Source organism: Cygnus olor, chromosome 17 (genome assembly GCF_009769625.2).
Source record: "Cygnus olor isolate bCygOlo1 chromosome 17, bCygOlo1.pri.v2, whole genome shotgun sequence".
Classification (NCBI taxonomy): domain Eukaryota; kingdom Metazoa; phylum Chordata; class Aves; order Anseriformes; family Anatidae; genus Cygnus; species Cygnus olor.
Window position 1 is genome coordinate 8016122 of NC_049185.1, and position 19927 is coordinate 8036048.

Consider the following 19927-nt stretch of genomic DNA (forward strand, 5'->3'; position numbering starts at 1 on the left):
CAAATGACCTAGAACTGAGAAATAACGACCTTGAAAGTGAAGCTTATTTCTGGTTTTATCCATCTTTAATATCACAGCTTAAACTAAATCAACTATGCATTTTAAGATCTATATTGTATCCTTTCAAATCTATTTGAGAATGCTGAAGTCTTGAAACATTATTTGTTGAGGTGCAGAGCTTATTACAGGTCAAAATTCTCCTTGCCTTCTACAGGTACGTTACTTAAGTCAGTACAACCAATACAGGACAGAGAGCTCCCCAAACAAGGCAAACCTTCTTAGTGGCCATAGATATAAATTTGAGTATACATACAGCAGCCAAATTTAAGTATAAGAAAGGAATGTATGTACTTAGTAGTGCTTTCTAAATGTCTTTTTGTTGAGTTCCAATTTCATTGGCATGTATAGGTCCTGCTGGGTGAAGTTTCAGCTCTGTAACCCCTATTTTTCACCGTGTACCTTTCCAACCACTCAATTAGTGACCAGTTGCAAGGGTGTCGATGGAACGGCACCAACGCACAGAACAAAGTGACCTTGGGGAGGTTCGCTCATCTCCCAGTTTAGCAGCCCTTTCCATGAAATCCCTTGGCAGGAAAATACACACGTGGGGACATCACAGAGGCAAGGTCCCTGTGCCAAAGAGCAGACTGGATTCTCCAGATCAGTCTCTCCATGACAGCGATCCCTAACTCTCCAGGACATCTGCTTATCCAGCAAAACCCCAGATAACGCACAGCAGATGGGACAGCGCGGCAATTAGCACTTATGTCCTGGAGTCACGTCCTACCTCCAGTCTGACCTTAGACACATGTATATCTCTGCTATTGTTTTGTCTCCCTTCCCTTTACTTTTTTTCTTAAATAGAAGCCAGTTATACATAACGTCATTATGATCAGTTTGTGGGGCTCTATTTATCTGCAACTGCCAACAGCAAGGTAATCTTCAGCACAGAGTACGACTGCTCTGTCATCGCGTGTCTCCACGACAGCGATGCTCGTGTTATCCTTTGAATGGGGAGAGGTCAAAGCACCGGCGTTAAACCGGTGGGGCCCAAGAGCTGAAGGACGAGCTGCAGGATCAGTTTTTGCCAGCGGAAACTCATCCACATTCTGGTTTGGCGGGAAAAGGATTTGTAATAGCTTACACCAGATAAGGAACACGGGAAATAAATACATAAGTCAGAACTTACTAATGGGTATTATTTCACAGATAGGAGCAAGTTAATGCCATATAGCTAGGCAACAAAGCCGTTCCATCCTTGATAAAGGCATAAACACATTAAAGGAGTAATCCCTGTGTGACATGGGGTTACTTGTGCAATCATAAAATTTCCACTGCTTCTGCCAGCACTGCTGTTTAAAAACCACTCTTCTGTCCCAGCTTGATCCACCCCTGCAGCCCGTGCTTTGCTTCTCCTTCCATGCGCACGAAGATGAAGAGAACCCCAACAAATCCCTTTTACAGGACAGACAGAAGCCTCCTGTACCACAGGCAAACCAGCAGCTTGACCTAACGTTGGCCGCTCCAGATGATTTCCAGCCTCAACTTCTCCATCAGTTCTGCCCTGCCGTGACACCACCAGGCCCTGCTTTGCAGCCAGGCCCCGTTGCAGAGGAGGAACTACGGGAACCAAAGCAGCAAAGCCCCACTTGGGTGCACAGCCAGAGTGGGCTTGGCTTGGCCATTTACCCCGCCTACCACCCTACCTGCAGGCTGCTTTGTTTTGCCCAGAGATTTACCGGGTGCTCGGTTCTTCTCTTCAGCAGAACCAGTAATTCCACGCTACAGGAAGGGTTGGACATATTTGCTTTCCATCACTGTGACAGGTCCCTTGTCTGTCTGAGATGCCTTGGAAGAAAGTACAGATTACAAAGTACATCCCAACAAGCAGACCTTGCGAAGACCAAGCGCTGTTCGAAGTTGCTGTGCTATGGCCTAGAAAATGGGTAGCTCTTCTTCCCCTTGTGAAAATAAACAGCTGATGAAGAACGAACGAATGACTTGATATCAAAGAATCCAGCTTGATCCATTTCAATATTTTGTAATCTTCTTCTTTCCCTTCAGAAAATCCACCCAGCAAAATCAAAGCTCTTAAGATAAGGTAACTTATTAAAATAAATTTTATGGGGATTGTTTTGCAGCCTTCGCTCTACCTCCAATATTTATTATCATTTCACCATTTGGGGTGGGCAGTCTGCAGGTATTTTGATAAATGGATTGATCCTTCCACATTTTCTAGGCACAGACAGGATATACAACAGAACACTAAGAAAACGGCCATTTGAGAGAAATCTTTCTTCACTCCTTTAAGGACACTGAGAAAACTTGCAGTAAGATCCAAATTACAGGTGAAAATTCTCATTATATTAAAATATATATATTTAAATTATCCTTTTTTTCAGACTAGAATTGAAGTCATAACTATCTTTTCATTATAGAAATGCATATAATAGCACAGTGAGACCTCTAGAAGGGACAGGATATTTCCTAAATGTTAGTGTTTAAGACAGCTTAAACACTGACAGTTTCCAAGGTCTGGGCTCTCTCCAGATACATTCATCAGCTATTGCAACATATAGGATTGCTTCATTACTGGCGTGCGCTTTTGAAAATAAACACTCTCCTTCCTTAGAAGTTCAAGTAAGCCACACTCAAGTAACAAGCCAATATTCACACGTAAGGATCCAAGTTGTCAGAGCTCTGCTTAAAGCACAGAACTGCTGACTGGTTCAGTTACAGAGGGGGACAATAATGAAAAGAGAAGCCAAACCAAGAACTCACTCTAGAATATTGAGCATGAAAAATCACGATGCAGAGAATTACACAGAAGAACGTTGTTCTTGAAGCACTTTTTTTTGTCTGGAAACCACAACAGAAGAAAAAGATGGCGGTACCTCTACATAATTTTTCAGAAAAAAATAGAGAAACTAATGCTGCATTTGCCTATTAGTAAAATAAAGGGAAGAAAAAAGGAGTATTGTTACAGAAAAAAAGAGGAAACCTCAGCTATTATCATCTCTGCCTGCAATCCTTTCACTTCCCTGAATTCATTGACATCTTGGGGCAAAAGAGCGAGCTCTTCTTTCCTCGCTGAAATTTCACAGCAAATGGTTTTACAAGCTCTGTGTTGCTTTATCAGCCCTGAGTGAATCGCTTTAACTAGAAATTTTAGCCCCGCTTGTAGAAATTGCTACGTTTTAGTCAAGCTATGAATGAAATAGTTTCAACAAACAGAAAATATAAATGATCTAACACTGAACATGCCTCTCTTTTTCAATAAGTTGCTAAAAACAAAACTCTGATGCCAATTTGTAAGATTTAATGAATATGCGTACTGTTAAATGAATAGACTATGCCCCAGAGCTGCTCATTTAGGATACTGTTGCTGTAATAAAATTAGCTAAGTGCCCAATGAAAGCTCAGGACCCTGGGCTGGTGCTGTCTAATTGAAGTTTACAACTTTATTGGAGATTCTTTGCATCTTACACATTTGCTTTGCAGAGTTTAATAGCTGGTGGCCTTGGTTCTAACTTAATTACAAATCGGAAAGGAAGGTTGTGTCAGCACGATAACATTTGGCTAAGCTGAGATGTCTGTTCCAGGCATATTTCACCTGTTCTCATCTTAATTTGACTGGACTAATGGTTCTAATCACACAGAACAAATGGGTCTTTAAAATAAAGATAAAAAATTAAGGGCCAGGTCCTGCACATCCTTCATAGTCAGTGAGAGCGGTCGAGCTGGAAGCACCGAGCCCTCGGCGGGCAGCCCTGAGCAGCAAAATGCAGACCAGACATGAGGCGAGGTCGAAACTGGCTGCACCTTGCCGAGAGCTCGATGGAGAAGGCAGACAAGGGAAGTCTTGGCGAGGAGGATTCAGAGGCAGGGGAGATTCTGGGGGAGATTCAGAAGCAGGTTCACGTTGATTTTTCAACGCTAACTTCAAGGAAAGAGCTGATTGGCAGGTACCAAGTAAAACACCTTGAGAAAATAAAGAAAAGGCCACGGGAAAGCAAGACTATCTAACTTTCTAGGAGATAAGATGCAGCGTGTTCACTGTGCACACAACCACCTCCACGTCCCACAGACAGACAGGACTCTGTGGCGGTCCATTTAATACTCAGTATGTTCCACCCATGAAAAAGGGAATTTAATACATCTGTCGGAACACAGAGACAGAATAAATATCCTTATCGTTCCATTTACTGTAAATAATACTTAAGTGCAAGTCAAATATTAGCTATATTCAGCACAGCATCATAACAAAACAGGCACTGCTAACATTATGGTCCCAAACTGTGTTATTCTTAATTAACATCTGACATATATCTGCTTTTGCAATCACCCATTACTGATTAAATGACAAGGCACAATGTCAGATGCATAATCTGATTGGTTAGTACTCAGTTACCAAGGTGTTACATTTGGAAATTGCCCGTGAATTGATTTCTTTTATTGAATTAATAAGTGTTATCATACTGTACAGAAGGTAAAATTGCCACTGAATGTGAGCGATAACATATAATTACAGAAAATCAAATCCTAATCTGCAGAGCCAAGCCAGGTGTCAACGTTTTAATTGTAGTTGGGGAAGCGCAGTAACACCACGGCGCAGGAGGAGGAAGGGGAGAGAGCTCAAGTGCAGGAAGCAAGAGAAATATACTGCACAAGAAAACAACTTTAGTTAGGCATGATAGCAGCCTTGAGGGATGTCAAGCACTCGGGTGTGCAAAAATATTATACTTAATTTTTCATTTTAGACAATCTCACACACCGGGACACCTGACTGCCATCCAGACCCAAATCTATCTCTCAGAGTCTAAGATTTGCATTTTGGGAGAATGTTTCTGAAAGATTTTGAGAGATACAGGCATAAAATACATAAATTATGCACTTCCCCTATTCTTGCCTTACAGAAATAAAATAAAGATCCTTCCTTCCCCCAGCACTACCAAGTCCCTGCTAGGCGATACCAAGGTTTTCTGCTGTAAATAAAAACTCAAAAGTTTTATTAGTTTTAGTAGCTTTACACACTGTTTCAGCTAAAAATGTCTCTTCAAGGAGCTTCCTAGTTGCTCTCCCTGCTGGTCTGCAAACACCGCACTACCGCAGCTGCCTGGTTGTTTAACTTGATGCTGTTAAATTGGCATAACCCCCTTGCACGGACACTCTTAAATTAGCTAGTTCCAATACATTTGATCTGTATCAGCCACTGTTAAACCAATTTGAGCGTTCATGCTAACAGCCCACACCAGTTTAACTATGTGTACTCAGAAAATGATGTGGCTAAATTGGTGCAATTTCTTTCGATTAAGGAGGCCTGGGAGAGCCCCGACTCCCTCCTGATGAGGAAGGAGCTCTTGAAGGCACCACAAACCCCTTGCAGAGACTTCAATTCTCACTCACGGGTGCACATCCAAGAGCTGTCCCTGTCACCCCTCAGTCCAGACACTGCTGTGTGGGCAGTGCGCTCCAGGTCCCCTCCATCTCCACCGCCATCCCCAAGAGCACAGCTCCCCATGCTGCTTCTCTCTCCCTCCTGGGGAGCCAACGGGGCTGTTCACCAGCAGGCCCAGTTTACCGGCTTCTGCCTTCGTGAAGCTCTCTTGGTTTGGGTTTGCTCTGGGATCCCTGTTCCTTGGAAGAGGAACCCATCCGGGCAGAACACGAGGTAGCATGCAGGAAGGAAGCACCAAGGCAAGCGACACGAAGCTCTGTGCAAAGACCATGGCTGTTTCCCTCCTGCAAGCCAGCTACCAATTTGCAGAACAGCTGTTCGAATCGTCAGCGTTTTCTTTTGTTCAGGGATAAAGAGGAAGAGGTCAAGTCATCCTGTTTGTATGCAGAGAGAACTTAAAAACCACACTACCACCACCCAACTGGCAAGGTATCTTGGCAGCAGGATGGCATATACAGATTTTACAAGAAGCTCTTACCAAATTGTTTCCTTCTATGCTTCTGTTTTCACGGTAACAGTCAAAGTTTCCTTCCAGAATTGCAAAGCCCCGGGCTGAGCTGTAAGATCACCGGGCCAGCAAACACCAACACAGTAGCACAATGAAGAAATGCAAGAGCTAACTGGTGGTGACTTCGTGTCTTGAGAACTATGAGTGCCTCTTGCACATGCAGTCCTCCGGGGAGGTGATGAGAAGCAACAAATGAGGCAGGAGTATGGCACGTGGCAAGGCAGTGCCTGGGCAAGCGAAAGTGTGGCCGGACACACAAACCATCGTTGCACAGAGAAGGGAGAACAGCACCTCTCCAGAGCGAGTGCATCTGGATTCTGTACATTGGCCTTGCTTTTAGATGATAATAAAGTCATTGGAAGACAAATTTATTACCAGAGCTGAAACAACTCGTATTAAAAAAGATTTCTAACAGATGAGATGTGCAACTCGACTCTGCAGTGATCACAATGGAGAAAGTAACTGGTAGCAGTTGTTACATGCCTGAAGAATGTGATTTCTGGAGAGTAGGAGGAATTAGACCAGCAGAAGGCTGAATATTGTAATGGAAAACATAGCTATATAGAAGAGGTTTCCCAAAATTTCCTTCTACAATTTAAGGTAACCACCAGGGAGCATCGTTGCAGGAGAGTGAGAGTGAAACTTGCAGCAAACAAGCCTGTATGGACTGAGATGAACCAACCCGGAGCCTTTTGCTGTGACCAACATCTGCCTGACCTCCGTGCCAGCAGAAGAACAGGGCAGGGATGCTGCCCGCAGTGCTCCTTGCTGAAACACGCCATGAGAAAAGCACGCTGCTGGCGCTGATGCACGGGGCTGGATCGGACAGGGCAGCACCAGGGAGCAGCGGTGCTCTGCCACAGCGCAGGGACCTCCTGACCTCGGCTTGATGCGTCTCCTCCGCTTCAACGAGACGGAGCCACAACAGCCCAGACATGGCAGTCCCACGGCAGCTGTAGCTGATAGAAGTTAAAAGCTAACCAATTCCCACCCTCCCACTGCCCCCAGCCATATGCTCCCAGCCTCTCCCTTGCACCAGTACCTTTACAACTAAGTGGTGAGACAGTTCAGGAAGTTAGCCCAAAAAGAAAATAATTTCTTCTTTTTTTTTTTTTGTTACCATGCTAGCTTTTGGCTGGTTAACCTCTCTGCAGCTGTGGTGAGGACACATGCTAGTGGATGGAAGCATGAGGGAGGGAGCTGGAGCCCCTCTCCCCAAAGTAGGGACCAGGCTGGCATGGCACAGCACGGGGCGAGCTCCTGCTGCCCGACGTGGCGGGGACCTCCTGGAACCCATCCTGGCTGTTTTTAAAGACCATGTCAAACACAGGTCTATTTTACTTTATTTTTTCTACCGTCACTCCCTTTGATTCTGCTGTGGAAAAGCACAGTTTGAGCTATGCCAGGCGCTGGTGTTCTGTGGGGGAGGCTCCCAGGAAGCATTTACCTGCAGTAATCTCCTGTATATTGCTGCAGCCAACTCAGGCACCTACTTAATCTGTGACCTTACAGCTCCTGTCAAGCATAGTGTGACCCCCTCTAGACTCATATTATCCATTACCAAATTTTCATTTTTATTAAGCTCAGCAGAGACTTCTTTCCCTCTCTTCTAGGAAGCATGAATTCTCTGGTGTCATTTATTCCACAAATGATTTATACCAAGAGCCTGTCAACTACAGGAGGCACTTGCTTGTGCTTACCTTACCTGCAAGTAGCTCTGTCCTTTCCGGGTCATTACTAATAAAGCACTTATCCCTCCTACAAGCACAAATGCCTCCCTGTACTCTCGCAGGTATTTATCTGAGCACTTCAGAGTCCTCGGTGGATTTATCCTCACAGTGCTCTGGTGGGTTGGGCAGCGGCATGATTTCCGCTACACGGATAAAGAGCAAGGCTCAGAGACTCGATTCAGCTCTTTGCTGCTTCAACCCCGCGCACCGGGGGGCCGTAGCCACCAGACCATCCTCCTCTCGCTGCCCAGCCTGCCTCCCCAGGGTGGCAGGGAAATACCCACCGCTCAGCCCAGCATCACTGCGGTACTAACCAGCCCCACGCCAGCACCGATGGCCTGCCCCAGCCCGTAGAAGAAAAAGCTTCACCCATGGATGTTTCTTACTGACGAGGTGCTTATGAAAGAGAGCATCAAAAACCCACGGCCTGGGCTGCACGACCTGAATCGCTCCCCCGCCGGCCTCCTCCTGCTCGCCGATGACTCACGAGATGAAGCCTCCCCGCTGCTCAGCACCATTCGCTCTGCAGCCGGCCAGATTTCACGAACAACAGTAAAACAAATATATTTGTCTTGCAGCTAAAGCGCCAAGACAAGCAAGGAGCAAAGCCGGGGGCCAACTGTAACACCGCAGACTTTGGCAGCCAGCCCTCTTTCCAGCTCCTTATATATTTTTGTCCCAACTTTCCACCTACTTCTCCCTCCTCGCAGTGTTTCTGGGCAGATCACAACACCCACCAAAGAGCGACGAACGGCTGCGTGGCCGAGCGCTTGCCCTCGTCAAATTGAGGCATCTCCACGCTCTCCCCTCTCCCACTCTTCCCGGCGTCACTTCGTCCCAAGCAAGGCAGAGAAACCTGTTGCTGCTGTTTCTCTTTCAAACCCTAAAGCCAACTGGCAAACCAGAGTTCAACCTCGCAGCTGCTGAATACAGTTGGATTAATACACACCGGCCAAACAAAATATTGCTTTTAAAATGTAATTTGTGTTTGGCACCGAACACACTGGGAGAATTCAGAGCAATTTGCACTGCAGACCAGCTAGTAACCCTATGCAAAGCGCGCTTTGATGCCCCCGATTTACATCTGACAGCCTTAATGCATTTTGGAAACAGGCAGTAGAGTAACAAGTCCCTGCACTAATCATAACTGATGTAAGAACCCTGAAAACACTTAATTGCTCCTCATTTGTTGTAAAATTCTGCTTGCGTGCAGACTCTTTCCAAAATCCAAGAAGTCACTGCGAGCTGATGGAAAAAATGGGGAGGCTGATTCTGGCCAGGTACGATGACCCTTTCAGACAATCTGAAAATCCTCCTTATTGATCCCAAAATATACCTAGCAGTTTATTTTTGGAGGGATAGAAGGAAAAGAAAGGCGTACCAAAGGACAGGTCTCTGCTTTCCCCTGTAACTGTCTTGCCGGACCCTTGCATAGCCTCATTCTTCTCCGTCAGGCTGCAGATGGATTCATTTGCACGTGTAGCTATGGTCCACCTCTCACAGACAAAATGCATATTTCCCCACCACAATAAAAGTCAGTTCAAAGCAGGCTGCTCCCCTTGAAGTCGAGGGGAGACTTTTTAACCCATCAGTCTTACCAGGAGCTGGGCTGGGCCTGCTGAGATGGGTCTGCTTCAGGGAAAGACTCGCTGGCTGATTAGGGCTCAGCAGGAAAAAACACAGAGAATAGCTTACTTCTATTGATTACGCCCATTCACCAAATAATTTGAAATTAATCCTGCAATTTCATCTCAAGCTGCTTTGCCGCTGCGCTTGGCTGCTGAAGGAGAAAAGATTCTTGTGGAAGCGACACAGGTGAATTACATTTGCTCAACATTTTCAGCATTAAATAATCTGCACATAATTCAGGCTCACTCGAAAGGTACGCTGCAACAAGCTGACATAAAATATGGCTTTGCTAAGCCAAAAAAGATAAAACAGGGATACCTTCATATTTAAAGGAGAAACAGTGAAGGATTTCATATTTTAATGAGATACAGATGCCGACCACTGAATAAATCACTCTGCCTATTAATAAAGAGTCTTCTGATGTCTGAAGACTCTTCCTGTCATGAAAACTCTTGGATGCTATTTCATCTCCATCCTAAGCCTGATTTCAGACTGAAAGACGGGGGATCCAAATGTTGATGTCACCCCAGACACCACTTACAGTCTCCATTTCCCTTATGAAGAACTTGGCATTAATTTGCCCGCTATTTATTTTTTTAGTGGGTCTTCAGGCACCCTCAGCTAGATGGGAGAAGAAAAATCAACAAGGGACCAAGGAATTTCCAGGCACTGGGCTTCAGCATTTCGTGCACAGCAGCCATATTTCAATTAGAGGTGTATCTCACTAACACTCAAACCAAAGAATGAAATGAGAAATATAACGTTCAAGTACAGAAAGGAGACGGGAATATTTTACAGTTTTGCTCATGTTTCAACCATTGTGTCCCTCTCAGCTTAGCATGATCTGCAAAGTTAGTAACTGTGCTCTCTAGCATGCCATCCAGGCGTTAATGGAAATAGTCACTGCTCTGGGAGGCTGCAGATCTCCAGTTTTTCCAGAGGCTGCTGCTTTCTATGTGCTTATAAACAACGTGAACATCTTTATCAATTTTTTTCTGGGAAAAAAAAAAAATCCCAGGCTTTACAGGCTTCTTAGCCTACAGCTCTTTCCTTTCTCCACTTTTGAAAAATGTCCCATTAAGCTTCCTTTTCTCCAGTCTTCTCAAGCCTCATTTGCCCTCCGCAAATTTTCAAAGATTACCGCTAATGGCACTGAAATGGCTTCAGGCAGTTTTCTGACTGCCCAGAGCCAAATTCCAGGAAGCTCTGCTACCTTCCCTATTCAAACCTATTCTGCCCCTATTCCCTGATAGCGTGCTGGCTGCACAGCTGACCCTCTCAGGAAGAGCAGAAAGGATAAAAAACTCATTCAGCACTTCCACTCTCTCACTTGCATCTTTTGAGTGCTTTTCCTTTCCACTGAGTAGTGGACTAACTCTTTCCCTGGCCCATCCCTTGCTACAAACACATTTATAGAAAGCCCCGCAGCTGCCCTTTATGCCTTTTGCCAATTACAGCTCATTTGGACTTTGGCCCTCTCATTTTTCTTTGCGTGTTCATGCTGAAGCTGTTCTCAATAGTTCGACCTACTCTCCAATTTCTTTATGCTGCTTTTGAGTTTCAGGTCATTAAAGTGCCCGTGATTTAGCTAAAGTAATCTCTTACTACATTTCCCATCTGCCCCTCCATTAAGAAAATTTGTACTTGTGCTGTTAAATTTGCTTCTTTAGGAAACTCTCAACTCTTTGCTTCCTTTTCACTTTGCCTAGCTTGCCAAGACTGCACCTCCGAGCCAACCACGAGTCTCTTCCTTGGAGCCCATTATCTTAACCACGCTGCTCTACCTACTTTTCTTCTTAATACCCACCAGTCTGGCAATCTATAAATGTTTTATTTTTGGAAAAGCTATTCTGCCTACAGTCATTCCGTAAATTTCCCAAGAAAGGACTGAGTTCCAGTTACAGATCAGTTTGTGTTTATTTTAGGAGCTTCTGGTTCTGGAGATGAACATGGAAAGCTTGAGCACTTTGAAGAAATTCCCCTGACCAAGTGCCTCAGCCAAACCTGCCCTGCTACAAAACATCACCACAAAACAGAGCAATTTGCAAAGAATGAAGGGGGGAAAGAAAGAATAACCTCTAAGACTCTTCTGGAAGGACACATGCGTCCTCCACAGCACCCGAGTCTCTAGTTCAGTGTCCTTAGAAAAGGCTGCAGAATCCTCCTCACTGCCGGCACAAGACACAACGAAGGATTTAAATGCATGCTGTACAATTTTCTGTGCTGTCCCAGATAATTTACACCCTTCCAAATGATGCCTCTCCATTTCTCAAATACGGGAGATCACCCTTGGGGAGGCAGCCCTGATCCCCGTCCTTTCACGACCCTCCCTGTGCACAGGGGATACTTAAATCCTACTGCCGGTCTCAGCTCACAGTAGCAGTCGACAGAAAAGAGGGACTTAGGTAGAAGAGCTAAGAAAGAACAGATATTTCCGAAGCAGCCCCCTAATACTTGGAGTGGGGAACGAAGACAGAGCGTATGAGGGAGCCATTGAAAGCAGCAGCGCTCCTAGCATGTGCTTCGGGAGATATCTGTTATCTGGGGCTTGCCAGCTGGCTCCCGGACGCACAAGATCACAGCGCCTTTAAACTCTGTTTGCTTTGCCATTCCCAGAAACATGGGCTTCGCCCTGAGGAAAAATCCCGTCCCGCAGTCTGTGACTAGCTGGCCCCCACCAGCCCCGACCCTGCCCCAGGGGAGCCCTGCCCACGTCCTGGCAGCTCTCCCGGGCAGGCCTGGATGAAATGTGCTCCAGCTCCCCACATCCCATCACCCCGCCACCATCGCCCATCATCTCCTGCTACACACAAAAATAAGCGTTTCCAGTAACACCCCCAGCTAATGCTAGGGAATGGGCTGTACCTGCACTAGGGAGGAAAGCAAACCCGCCTGCAGGAAGCCCGGCTTCCTTCCCAACACCACATCTGCCAGCAGCTGGTGGTAGCAAGCAGGCCCGGGAATGTGGAGCATCACTGGGAGGCAGCACTCCCATCTCTGCCCGCGCTCCACCTCCAGAGGCAGTGATTCTCCCGCCCTCTCTCTCCCAGAGCCAGCTAACACCAAGGCAAGAAGAAGAGATCTTCCCTTGCAGAGAAGCAGAACACGTCAGCCACAGGATTAACGTAACATAAATATGGTGCAAACAATGAGTTATCCACAACATGGCTTGAAATCCCCTTAGAGAAACCTAGGGATTCATAATTGCCAGCTTAATTTCTGGCTGCTCCCCATCGGGCCGTACAGCTCCTGCTGGAAACGTTTCAAGCTTCAACTTGAAACCATTTAGGTCCTCGCTCCCATGACCGGCTTTGGCCGAAATCTGTTCCTAAGAACATCAGGATGCCGTCAGCATACCCTCTTGTTAAAACTGCAATGCTCCCCCACAGCAGCAGTATTTCTCCTGCCCTTTTGTCGTTACCCAACTATCTGAGAGACTCTACCAAACACCTTAAGCTGGCTGTATCGATCCAGTTTGGGTTGCTGGGTCTTCTTGCTAGCCTGTTTCCATTCATGGTGTGCTTCCCCATTTAGCATTAAATTGACAGTGACAGACCACCACTCTTTCTCCAAATTCACTAAATTGTTTAATAACACAATTTTTAGAAGCAGATTCGTGACTCACACACGTGCACGCACGCCAAGGCAAAATAAAGATGACAGCACATTTGAACAAGGCAGCAATAAAACAGTGATAGTAATAAAGAATAAAAATGCTATATCAAGTTGCCATGGGAACCAGCATTCAAGGACTCCAGGTAACATTGTAAAACATGCCACTGAGCATGCAGCAGCTAAGCAGGTTAAGAGGTTATTTATTAGGCTGCAACATGTTGTGCAGTGCCCTCTGGTGAGAGCGCAAGAGACACAAGCGGGTCCAAACCCCAGGGGGAGGACACGAGCCACGGAGCCTCGTGCCCATCAGCCTGGCAGCGGTATAAACGGGATGGAAGTGGAGTGTGCCTAGGCAGTGGTATGGCTGTGTGCAGAGCCCCAAGGGAGGTGACACCAGGACACGCGCCCATGCCAGCTCCAACCTCTCCTCTGGGAGCCAGCAGCACCACGGTGAGCAAACCGAGGTACCAAGGGCTGCAGGAAACGTACCAGTAGCTGGGCGCTGCTGACCTCTGCCAATGCTGCTTCTCCTGCTAAAGGTAGGGGGACTTGCTAGGTGAAAGCTACGGTAGGTATGACTAAGGCCAGGAAGCATAATCCTTGGTTGCAGTGTGTTTTCTTAAGGACTGAAATTAACTGCTCCATGCCCAGAAATGTCACTAAAATTGGAAGCAGCTCCCCGTGTGGAACAGCCACAGGACCAGGCTCGTGTTCCCCGTAGCACCAGGTTGCAGCACACAACGTGCCTGCAGAGGAACACGAAGAAGTAACTCAAAAGGTGAGGAGCCCATGTCAAAGTAATTCAGCTACTCAGAGTAAAACCACACTGAAGTGTCCTTTCCTGCTGGAGACAGAAACACACAGCTATTAACCACAGGGTGCATGCTCCACTGCAACCTCGCGGTGAAACTCCAGCCTCATGTGGAGCTCGGCGGCTGATGGCCACTTCTGTAAGCTCAGCTCCAGTCCCCTTTTCCTTATGTATACACCCAATTTGTAATGAAACACGACATTTGGCTACCATCCTTTCCGAGCAAACACCGCACTGCTGGGATGGTTAACATCCTTGCCCACTGCATTCAGCCTATATGCCAGCTGAATGCATCCATGGCCCTTTCCAGGTACTCTTCTTAGCCATAAGCCTTTATTTTGGAGAAGAGAATAGGTGGGTTGCACACGATTTTGTTTTTCCCACAGTCCTTTCTTAATAGAAATCAATGGAAAATCTTATTAGATGATTTTGAATAAATACTGTTAATATTTTGTATTAGCTGCTCCAGAACTGGAATCAGAGCCAACACCATCCCATTCCATGATCCTTCCCATTACACCTAAAGGAGTGGAAATTGTAACACAGAGAGAGAATGGTTTCTAAGCCTGCCAAAGCCTTGCACAACACGAGGCATGGCCAGATTAATTTTTTCTATCAACAAAGCCAGACTATTTAGCCTCACTATTCAGCTCTGCTCTGCTGGGACTATGGTCAGCGCGCTTCTCTGCTGACAGCCGCTTCCAGTACCCGCCGCAGCTCTGCGGCTGGCAGAAGATCTGAATTTGTAGCTGAACTGCAGAAATGCTGATGGGGGACTGACTGGGGGTTGGAACGCGAGGCCTGGCTCTCCTTGTTTTCCCCTGCACTGTTAAAGCTGTCAATTCAATTCTCCCCCCACTAAGTGGCACCAATGCACCGCAAACCACAATGAAAACATCTGTACAGACGGCTTATAAATAAATATTCCCCTGTCTTCCTGAGCCTGGCCCGCAGCAGGGGAAATCAAACACGCGGGGACTGCGTGCGGAAAGGGGCGGCGGGCGATGCCGCGGGGCTGGCGCCGCGACCAGCTCCCCCCGTGCCCCAGCCCCACATAAACACGCTGATTGCGTTCCCACGAAGGCTGGGAAAGGCAGAGGGGCGATCTCACGTTAACTGCACCCCCTAACATCTGCTCTTGCTTTTACAAGACAAGGGGCACAGGGGTGGCAGCAAACATTTAAGCCCACGCAGCGCTGAGCGCAGGCCAAGCCAGGCTCTGTGCAGCTGAACTGCGTGCGACGTACAGCACAAATCACGACGGGAACACCAGAGCGCTGCCATTTGTCTTCCAGATGGCCCTTGCAAGGGCTTTGCGGCCAGGAGAGCTGTAAGACTGCCCTCAGCCCTGGAAAAAACGTGCAGGGCTTCTCCCTGCTTTACCTGCAGGATGCCTGTGGTGTCATACAGCAGGGACAGCTCTGCTGGAAATCAAGTCTTCAGTGAAAAACAAATCTACAGTTCAAATCTACTGCAGCTGGGAAAAGGTTATGCAAACCAGTAAATGGGTTTTCTCATTGTTATCCTGCAAGAGAGGAAGCTAACAAGGAAAAACATCTAGGAAGCTTCTTCCTCACTACTGCTCTTGGCAAGAAGTGACAACCAAACATATTGGAGAACAAATCAATTTTTAAGAAAACAGTTTTTCACTCATACCAATACAACCGGGAACCACTGATCAGTCTGGGACACGACCGTTTGTTTCCCTCCTCAAGGCTGGCCATTTGGAAGAGAGATGGTGATGGGCACTGCTGACCGGGGAAACAGGACGACGTACTGAGCAAGAGTCTAAGGAAGTCGTGTTCAGACTGGCACGTGACCTCGGCACTGACAGACGAAGTACTTCAAGACAACTGATTAGTGATTACATACTGTAGGTATTTCAGCTCAAGTGCAAACTGGCTCAGCTACATCAGAGGTGTGACAATCAGAGGCAGACTGGAGACTGAAAGACGGTGTTTCAAACATGATCCAAAGATGATAGTACTCTGAACCGAGTACTAGAGGAGAAAAACCAACTCTCTATTCTCACAGCCCTGCCTGTACAGGAGCTGTTTTCACCCCTGGTCCAGCACTGCTGTGCCACGGGACGCAGGCCAGGCAGGGAATGCACCGGTGACACCGGCGCGCTGCGCTGGGCAGCACCCGGCAGGCAGAGCAGAACCCGGCGGCTGACAGAAGATGGACGTCAGCGGTTTCACCAACATCTGCCTCGCGTTTGCTTCAGCAGGAGGCAACTGGAAGAGAGCAGCCCCCGTAACGTGCCTCCGTGTGGGCCAGCCCGGCCAGACACCTGGGTGCTGGTGCTGGGAGCAGAGCGCCAGACAGACGCTCACCCCCCAGCCCGGGGCGGATGGTCACCATACTGCCAGACACACCAATGTGCCCTCCTAAATCCGCAGCGTGCAGTGACCGCAGAGGAACAACTTTCTTTCATGTTGAACAGAGTTAGAGAGCCACAATCGGCACCTTTTTATTCCAGCAAATCTGAGGAGTTATCCCTCAGGGGAAGACAACAAGTGCTCACAGGTGCCTCCTGAGTTTGTTTTTAAAACAATGCATGGATTTAAAAGTGACATTAAACCCCCTGTGACCTGAATCCAAACCAGGGAATAAAAGAAGCCCATTGGTCTCTAAACATTACAAATAACCTACACCAAATGCCAGATCATCACGTTGCTGCCTAGGGATGTTGACTTGCTTCCTTCTGCTCCCTCCACCTTCCCCCACACAATAACCAGCAGCTGATTGTGCTGTTGTTTGTAGGAGACTGAAGTAATTAAGCTTAACCCTAGTCTAGTGGGAGTCCCAGAGAAGGTTAGTGATCCACAGGCACGGCATGCTGTTATTTATAGCTGATTAAGTTCTATTTGTCTATATTTAAATGTTGCAGGAGATGGGAGAGATCCCAGTACACATCTGTGTCTTATTAGAAACACCAGCTGTATGTGGTAGCTTAAAGCTTGCCTTTCTTGAGAGGTTATATGGAAAAGAAAAAACACAGAAAAATACAAATTTTTCACTGCAGCTAAATAAATTGGTATGGCTTAGTCCCGACCTTTAAGATGTAAGCCTGACATCTCATGCAACCGAACTGCTTCTGGGGTCAAACTCAAAGCCAAACTACGCTAGGTCACTCTCGAGCCATTCTAAGCACTGCAATTGCATTTAATTTTTGCTGTACGACTGTTCATGGCTTGAACTTAGAGACATGAGAAAGGTGAACAGGAGGTCACAAAATAGATCTCCAGTGTCACAACTGCCTGCGCCTCTGCACATTTAGGAAGAGCGCTGTGGTTTTGCTCGTAAGACCGTCTTCGTGCATACGCGCAGCCTTCGTGCACACGCAAAAGAAGACACAAAAACTGAGGGCAGGCAGTTCTGTCTCACCACCCAGTCTTTGGGAGGGATGTGGTGCGAAGGTGCACTCTAACAAGAGAGAATGGCATTAAAACCCTTATGTTTGCTTCCCCTGTTCCATTTATATTACTCCATTTGTGGTGGTAGAGAACAGTAACAGAATCACTTGCATGCAATGCAATTAACATCACGTAAATATTTGCAATAATATTATCAATACTGCAAGAAGTAACAGTTACTCAAAGCCAGATTCTGGAGGGAGAGACACCACTATTCTGTCAACTGTTAGCACAAAATCACAACGGATAACGCAGAGAGTAGTAGTCTGTTTACCTCCTAATTGCCAATGCAGAATGTCACGAAGAAAATAGTCGATGTCCACTTCTGTAGAGCCCTGAGTCAAAACATCCAGATAGCAGCAGTGGAATATAGGAGGGCCATCTAGGTCTTGCTGCTGGAGAACTGTAACTCTCCACAAGATGCTTCTGAAGAACCAGACAAATAACATATCTTCCTCACCCTACTGCTTTGCATGCAAGGTATTCCACACTTGGGACATTTTCTTTTGGTAACTGTTCCAGCCCAGAAGAGCTAGCTGAGTTTCACTTTTAGCATCACCTGAAATGGGGCTCAGATTCAAAACGAAACTTTAGGGTAAAAAGTGAAACCTCTGAGTTTTGCAAAGACTTCTTTGAAATACCCTGCTAGAGCTCTGATAACCTCCTCTTGCCCAGGAATCAGTGAGGCTGTACCCATGGGGGGTCTGTGAAACCACACATCTTGCAGGCAGGACACCGGCAAGGACAACTTGCCACAACACTCCACATCAGACCAAACGACCGTGGCAGTTCACGTTTGGCTTCATTTGCAACCCTCATGCACAGTTTTCCCCAGACAGTAGAAGCCCCCCTGCTCTCCTTGGCAGGCTCCCTTGCAAGCTCCAAGCCCTGACCCTCCCCATGCTACGCAGCAGCCAGCGACTCCTTCGTACCAGTCCCAGCCCACGTCTACCCAAGTGATGCAAGTGTGGGCTGATATTAACAGAGCGTTAAACCTCAAATTAAGAGGATGGCTGGAGCGAGCCTGGGATATTTCCACATTTTCCCCAAGAAAGGCAATGCAGCCAATTCTTTGTCTTGTTGTGAGGCGTGTGATAATTTGGCATTACCCTCTGAGTTCTGAAATTTGCTGGAACAAAACAAATGTTGAGCTTTCATTAAGAAGAAAAAACAAAGTGCATCGTCTCAAGTCATAAACACAGACTTGAAAATATACCCCATGAGCGCCTGAACACAATTAAGAAGAATCTATTCCAGTACTCATTAAGTATCTTGGTTGCTCAGTAGCTTATTTGTTCTTTCTTATTATTAGATTATATTTGATAACTAGAATAGTTTAGAGTTGGATTTCTGCTGTGGTTGATCTTTTGCTTAATAGCTCTTTCACAGGCCTCTTGTAGAGCCCTAAGGCAATCATGTAGCCACCCCATGCCTCAGTCCAGTATTTCCAAAAAGAGCCGGATAATTTTTTTCCTCAAACTTTGCTCTATTTAACTACTGTGTCATCTCTTTGAGGGCTAGAGATGGTTTACATCATGCCTCTGAGAACGTCTCCAATACGAGTACCTAAGTAACACAAAAAACCAACAAGCTGTCAGCACATCAGAAACCTAATCTTCACAGTCTCAAAATTAATCTGTTCCTGGACAGGAAGCAGAGCCCCAACACAGACGCTGCCCCAGTAAAAACTTGCCATGTATATGCTATCATCCACATGTAAACAAAAAAGTTTTAGCTCACGGTGATCTCAAAACGTCAGTTTTGAGATATGACCAAAGTGCAGAACTACCGGCCTCTTAACTGCCGATTTCTCTTACCGATGCTTTTAGACACTATCTTTCAGCAGCTGCAAGCGTACATGGGTGTACATTCAGGAAGAGAACTGCCAAAAAATTTCTTCCCATATTACAGGAAAAACAACGCACTGAAGTTTAAAAACAAGGAAAAAAGAACCAAAACAACTAGAAACAAAGCAAGGTCTGGTTATTCCAGAGTACAGTTTCCTCTGGTACTTTGTGTTGCAATTATTTACATATCCCAGATAGTCAAACTGATGTGGTCCAAAGTTTTGTTGTGGACTTTGTAGAACATATCACATCCGTGCCAACTGGCACACACCCAGCATATTTTCAGGCTGAATGGTGTAAAAGAGAACACACAGCATTTTTTACTAAAGAAAAAAAAAGATCAGCAACCTACAAGAAATCAGCTCGTCTCTAACACCGAATCAAAAAACCACAACAAAATGCAAAAACAAATTAAAGCACGCTGCAGGAAGCAGGTACTAGTTGCAACCACTTTGACATCGAGCCTCTTTGTTGTGAGGAGCAGCACCAGTAACCAACATCTTCCAGCTCTGCGCCACCCAGCTTCCCAACAGCTTCACCGATGGGGCTCAACAGGGAGTGCATTATCACAGATTTTAGCCCCAAAGGTAAAGATACGTACTTTGAACACGCAATTAATGTTTCCTTACATTTTGCCTCAAATAATTTTTCTCCAGCCTTGCAGCTGCATGACAAAACCAAATAACCTGTAGCTTGGGAAACTCACCAGTCACATCTCCGGAGGCGCAGCAGCTGCGATCCCGATGCCCCAACTGCTGCAGCTCCTGCGCAGCCGCACCCTCGGAGCCACGGGACTAGAACATGTCACGTAGCCAGCACAGCACAGCGGTGTAAAGGGAAGGTGGAGACCTAGCCTTCCCGACAGGACACTCCTCTTGATGCTTGCATATTATTTACACACCGCTACGTA

General features: G+C 46.5%; 1 protein-coding gene across 42 annotated transcripts in view; it reads right to left on the reverse strand.

Moving 5' to 3' along the window:
• Window positions 1-19927, reverse strand: part of FBRSL1 (fibrosin like 1) — a 517648-nt gene that overhangs the window by 309790 nt on the left and 187931 nt on the right. The window contains exon 1 of one of the 42 annotated variants that reach the window (XM_040577054.1): window positions 19724-19902. The exons of the other annotated variants lie outside the window; for them this stretch is intronic. The gene's annotated coding sequence lies outside the window, so the exon portion shown is untranslated. Of the gene's footprint in view, window positions 1-19723; window positions 19903-19927 lie in introns of those variants that run through there. 42 annotated transcript variants of the gene reach the window in all.